This window comes from Schistocerca americana, chromosome X (genome assembly GCF_021461395.2).
Source record: "Schistocerca americana isolate TAMUIC-IGC-003095 chromosome X, iqSchAmer2.1, whole genome shotgun sequence".
Classification (NCBI taxonomy): Eukaryota; Metazoa; Arthropoda; class Insecta; order Orthoptera; family Acrididae; genus Schistocerca; species Schistocerca americana.
The window spans coordinates 547963861-547970735 of record NC_060130.1 but is presented as its reverse complement, the minus strand read 5'-3'; positions in this window follow the sequence as shown (position 1 = coordinate 547970735).

Below are 6875 nucleotides of genomic sequence, written 5' to 3'. Positions count from 1 at the left end.
ACGGTGCGAAAATTGGCAGTTGACCCTAAATAACGAAAAGTGTGAGGTCATGCACATGAGTGCTAAAAGGAATTCGTTAAACTTCGGTTACACGATAAATCAGTTTAATCTAAAAGCCATAAATTCAACTAAATACCTAGGTATTACAATTACGAACAACTAAAATTGGAAGGAACACATAGAAAATCTTGTGGGGAAGGCTTACTACAGACTGCGTTTTATTGGCAGAACGCTTGGAAAACGCAACAGATCTACTAAAGAGACTACCTACACTACGCTTGTCCGCCTCTTTTAGAATACTGCTCCGCGGTGTGGGAGCCTTACCAGATAGGACTGACGGAGTACATCGAAAAAGTTCAATGAAAGGCAGCACGTTTTGTATTATCGCGAAATGTAGGTTAGTGTGTCACAGAAATGATACAGGATTTGGGCTGGACATCATTAAAAGAAAGGCGTTTTTCGTTGCGATGGAATCTTCTCACGAAATTCCAATCACCAAATTTCTTCTTCGAATGTGAAAATATTTTTTTGACACCGACCTACATAGTGGGAAACAATCACCACGATAAAATAAGGGAAATCAGAGCTCGTACGGAAATACGAGTATATAGGTGTTCGTTCTTTCCGCACGCTATACGAGATTGGAATATTAGAGAATTGTGAAGATGGTTCGATGAACCCTCTGCCAGGCACTTAAATGTGATTTGCAGTGTATCTATGTAGATGTAGATGTAGATGTAAGCCAACTATAATAATTCCAGGTTGGCCGGCACAGGACGCAGCGCGCTCTCCGGTCTCTCCGCCAGCAGTCACGAATTCGATGGGTGGCGCTACGCATGAAGAAAGAGGTCGCCACTAATGACCAGGCTTACAATCGAGCAAATAATTCCTTCCGCGTCTCTTTATAAGTTGGCCCAGGCACAAATCCGGCAGGAGACGCGGAGAAGACACGCAGAGTAATGGAAGCCTCCCATCGACGCCAGCGCCTCAGCCATGAGTAAGAAGCAACCAAAGAGGGACAGTTGTAAATCCGACAGCAGACATTAATTATTTTTCATTGCCAGTTTTGGGTACATGTGAATATTGTAAATAAAAGTATGTAAATTTTACCCATACACCTGTATGTCTTTGCAGTATATTTATCTACCTCGAATCCACCGCCTGCAACTGCAAACACAACGTGTGAAACGTCCCCTTAGAAAAATTAATGAATTACTGTGCTGGTAAACCCCTTACGTTATCTCTTTACCTATTCTGATCATCACTAAACTGACACACAATATTTTTAGCGCAACGCAATCTGACTTTCAGTAATCCCAACAAAAGAATGGCCCTGACTAACAATAACCTATACCTTTCATGAATCACTTACCTCACAAAAATCTTCATTACTCGAACTACTGCAATACAGCGAGCGCCAATACTGCCAGCTAAATAAAAGATTCTAACTACTGAAGTCAGTAACTACTGATAGGCATAGTTAGTAAATGAAAGATTTTGATAAAGAACAGACAATGTATTTACCTTAATAGTGTTCAAAAGTCATTATATATATATATATATATATATATATATATATATATATATATATATATATATATATATATATCAGTTCATGAGATCCAGTCTTACAAATTTACTGTATCTGATGGACACACGTCCAGATCATCCGCTCTCAAAATTCCGCCATCTCTCTCTCCACATCCACCACTGCTGGCGGCTCACCTCCAACAGCGCAACGCTACGCGCTGTTAAGATCCAACTGCCCAACACAACAATAGCTACTATTTCAACAATGCCCACCAGCCACAGACTGCACAAAGCACAGCCAGTGATTTTCATACAGAGCGCTAGGTAACGTTACCAACATAAAAACCTAAACAGCCTACTTACACGTGTTCCACCTGTAGTAAGATTGTGGGTACTGCCAGCCTATCAAATACATTCCCTGCCTCGGAGTGTGCAAGAATTTTCTATGTAACTTGTATTATCCTACCTTCTTTTATTTTTCATTACTTCGTGTTTTTGTGTATTTGTGTACAAATCACTCCGAACTGCATGGTAGAGATAACTTTTTATCATACCATAAATGAATGAGTAATGAACTGAGAGAGGAAAGAATGACTGTTTATGATTCTTTGCGAACCATCAGTTCACTAATTTTACGTGAACGATTGTTACTGGACACTTACTTGGAGGACTGAAGAACATTCGAGGTTTATTCCCTGAAAAGCAGTTCTTGAAGCTTTCTAAGCAGCTTCTCGCGAGATGTTTGTGCCTTTCTTCGAGCGTCCTGGATAACGTGATGTGTCCTACTTGTCAGGAAATTTTCGATCCAGTAGCAGAACTTATTACTAAAGTTGCGCTCTACCAAAATTACGTTACGGTAGTGTTAGTACATTTCATAAATGACGTGGTAACCTGTAGAATTGCCGGTAATATTGGTGGAATTGGTAGGGAAAAAACATAACTGAATGTGCAAGAGAGAAAATGGGAGCCGACTACTTCTCTTCGTTATTTCTTGTTTTTTGGTTGGTTGGTCATTTTCCACATAATGAGAACCGCACATCATTTATTGTTAGTCCACTGTGTATTTTATATCCTTACAGAGTACAAGTTGCATTTTATAAGTAGTAAAAATGTATTGATCGCGTAAATTCTGCGTTTTTGTGTAACTAAAGCAATCACTTTTGATGTAAGTACAATTTACGTGCACAAATATAAAAAACATATATAATTATTGTTGTTATTATGTACTCAATACAATGTTCTGCATCGTGATCAAGGGCAAGAGTTTCTTGTTATTATTAATAAATGCGAAAACTGTTTATGAATAACAGGAACATATTTTATGTAAGTTCGACGAAGTAGTGAAGCGGTGTTTGACGTATATTTGTTCTGTGTTTTTTTTTCATATTTGTTGAGAAAATTGCGTTTTCCAGCGCTATATGATATATCTTTATTGTTTTCTTTATTTTTACTATTACATCCCTCTGTTTCACGTTACAGATCAACAATTTTCGAACACACCTGAATTAAACAATGACAATTTCAGTTTTTCTATAAATGCTGTTTATTCTTAAGTAACTGTCGGTGGGTAACTATGTAGAATAAAAATGGTCCGTTGATTTTCCGCCCCTTTATATATCCTCACCCAGTTTCTAAACGGTTCACCACTTCGGGTTTTAGGGGAATCTATTAAGACACTGATCGCATACATAAAGAAAGCGATTGTCATGAGGTAACGCCCGGTAGGTATGCGACATACCCATCGTACAGGTAAAGCGGGTGCGACCTTAACTGATCAAAACTACTAGGAAAATTACCGTAGTCAACGCTTACGCGGTAGTCTACTGAAGCCTACGGTAGTTTTACAACTCTACTTGTTACACATCCATAGAAATGCGTTTTATTTAGAACATGCCGATGTGGTACCGAATCAAAAGCTTTTCAGAAGTCTAGATAAGCGAGTCGTTATGGCACTAAGGATACTTGTGTAAAGAGCGCCTAGTGATTTGCATATGATCGATTTTTTCCGAATACACTCTGATTTTCACGGAGAAGATTTTTTCCAGGTATGTAATAATGGGACATAAGAAATTTACGGTACAACTTCACGAACAGAAGGGAAATATTGTTGCGACACATCTCGAGGCATAGAGAATTTGTCAGTTCGCTAATGGAGCGTGTGTGGGGGGGGGGGGGGGGGGGCGATGGCAAGGGGTTGGGGGTTGGGGGTTAGGGCGAGGGAGTCAAAGGCTTGATAATCGAAAACAGGATAAAATGGATGCAGTAGTTAAGCAGAGATGAGGAGGCTTCCATAAAGTAGACTAGCGTTCAAAATCAGTGCATCCTCCGCTGAGTGAAAAATTAGTCTCGGGACAGATAGTAATGTATGAACTGACAATATATTCCCGGATTCTACTACAAATATATGCAGTGTACTTCTGTAGATCAATTCTACGTTCCTTTTTATAAGTGCGTGTGACCTGTGCTCTTTTACACGCACGGGGAACATGAACTTGTGAAATGAATCTACGGCAAATTATGGCCTAAAGTCGATCAAATTAACCCTCAAATTCTGTACAGATACTGACAGAGAGTCCACCGGGGCTCTAGAACATTATTGAGTGTTAGCCCAGATCACAGAAGTTAAGCGCTGACGGGTTTGACTAGCACTTTGATGGGTGACCGTCCAGGTCCACCGAGCGTTTTTGGCAAGCCCTTGTGAGGTCAACTGAGAAATTATTTGACTGAGAAGTAGCAACTCCTGACAAGAAAACTGACAACGACCGGTAGGGTGGTGTGCTGACCACATGTCCCTCCATATCCTCATCCAATTACGCCTATCTTCTGTGGGTGACACGGCGGTCGGTCGGTACCGTTGGGCCTCGTGAGGCCTGTTTAGACGGAGTCAGGATTCAATGGTTCCAACATTATGTCAGTCACAACAGGGGCGGTACGGCTATTGAATGATAATGAACCCTTAGATTTCCATTGTGAAGGAACATTCGAAGACAGAATTCAACATATCGGCTTTTGTTTTGCCGTTCTCTCTTTCGGTTGGTAATATCTATCCATTTTCCGATTGATATTTGGTTTTGTGTAGCAGCCGTAGTTTCTTAAGAACCTTTCTGATAATGTCTTATACTAGACAAATTCTGCAACATATTCAATTATTCTATTGGGTACATGTTTTTTCTAGATCCTGACTGACTATTAGTTTCAACTTGTTGACCACCTTAGCTGAGAGGTCATCGCGGCAGAATGCTACACAAAGGGCTCGGGTTCGATTCCTGGCTGGGTCGGAGATTTTCTCCGCTACGGGAATGGGTCTTGTGTTGTCTTCATCATCATATCATTCGCATCGACACGCAAGTCGCCAAAGTGCCGTCAAACAGACCACTGGTCTACTCGACGGGAAGCCGTAGCCAAACGACATTTCATTTCAGTTTTAACTTAAACCACGGATACTATAAATGTTCACTGCTTGATCCGACGCTACGCCCTAGCCACACGACTCTTCATTTCAGTTTGAACTTAAACCACTGATACTATAAATGATCATTGCCTGATCCAAATGACGCTAGATCCTGTCTGAGAAATCAGATAACTCCCTCCTTATCCGTCCTACAGAACCAGTAAACATTTGTAGCTCTTTGTGTCTTGGTTTTAATTATTGAGCAACTGAATAGTAATCAGGTATTCCATACCCTATGAGAACATTCTTACCTGACTTCTAACATTGTTTTGTGTGTGCAGTTTCTTTTGTATAAGGAAGTATTCCTTGATATTGATGAGATATCTATTGATACTGGTCCCGATCCTTTCACAATATTCATGTATCTCATATGATATTTTTACTTCAGTTTGTCCATAAACTTACTTTTTCTGCAGCATAAACGCTCTTTATACTAGGTATAAAAGAACCTGATGGTCATTACGATGTGCACTTCAACATAGTCCCTCAACAGAATTATTGGAGTCGTAACTATTGGATCTTATGTTTTGGTTATCTTTCGGCATGTGATTTTTAGCAGGTTCAAAGGTGTAGTCCGGGACTGCCGGAGGACAACATGCACGGTCGCAGGTTCGAATCCTGCCTCGGGAATTGATGTGTGTGATGTCCTTAGGATAGTTTTAAGTAGTTCTAAGTCTAGGGGACTGATGACCTCAGATGTTTAGGCTCATAGTGCTTAGAGACATTTGAACAATTTGAATAGCGTGCACGGTATTTCCGACAATATTTTTGCATAGGGGAATAATCGGTAACGGTGTTCTTTCATCCCCGAACATAGAGAGCTTTCCAGGAGGAATGGTCAATATTCAAGAATACCCATTCCTTAAGAGCTATGAGCACTTGCTCATCTTCGCTAATGTGAAACACATCTCTTCTACTGAACCAGTGCTCCTAGCTCTTGAGGTACGCATTTTAGAGCCCATGTTTACTAGACATATTTGCTTCGAATTATCTTTCCTGTCATTTCCCGGGACACCCTGTTTACATAAAGAGCTACTTGTATAAACAAGCAACTCTCTTAACAGTTTAAAATCGAAATACTTGAGTGCTGGGTCTGTACTCCTTGCCTTTCAGCATAGAGAGAACTTTCTTCAATAAATTGTTTCATCGCTATAGAAATCACATGGGCCTACACAACTACATGGAAGTCATACGTAATCTGGAAAAATAGAAAATAAGAGTAGCAGAGATGATTAATCAGAGTAAATTACAATCAATTTTTTTCACAAATTGAATGGTTCTATCAGTACATGATAAAAGTTATCCCTATTCTGAAACGAAATTTGACTGAAAGATAAGGAACAGTAATGTCACAATCGGTTTTACATTTCGTCGCCAGCAGAGAGTGTTTTGTTAGCGAACTTCACAATGTACTCTCACAAAGACGATATTTAGACTGTTTTCCAGGGTACAATACTTGGGCTCACTGAAGAAGTTCATACGAAGACTATAATATTAGAAGATTTGACTGTGACACAAAGTGTCATTTTAAGGCTTTCGTGACAGATCCGACTCAGTGAAATGTTCGTCTTACACCAATAAGATGTACGCAAGATAACCACTCTACAACAACACCGACATCTGGCCTTTACTGCAAGAAAAATCTAAGAATACGTGCAAGACATTTCATTTCAGAAGTTATGGCTGTCACAAGGATTCCAGTTCTCTAGTAAACTGTGAGTCTCTTCCTCAAAGTACTTGGACAATGTACGAGCCATCCGGCAGTATGTGTGCTGCTCTTGACATTGGAGAGACGGACGCATTTACAACGGAGTCAGCATCTGATGAACAGAAACGATACTTCTTCTTCATAGATGATAATGTTCGACTACATAGAGCTATTCCGCTGGATGAA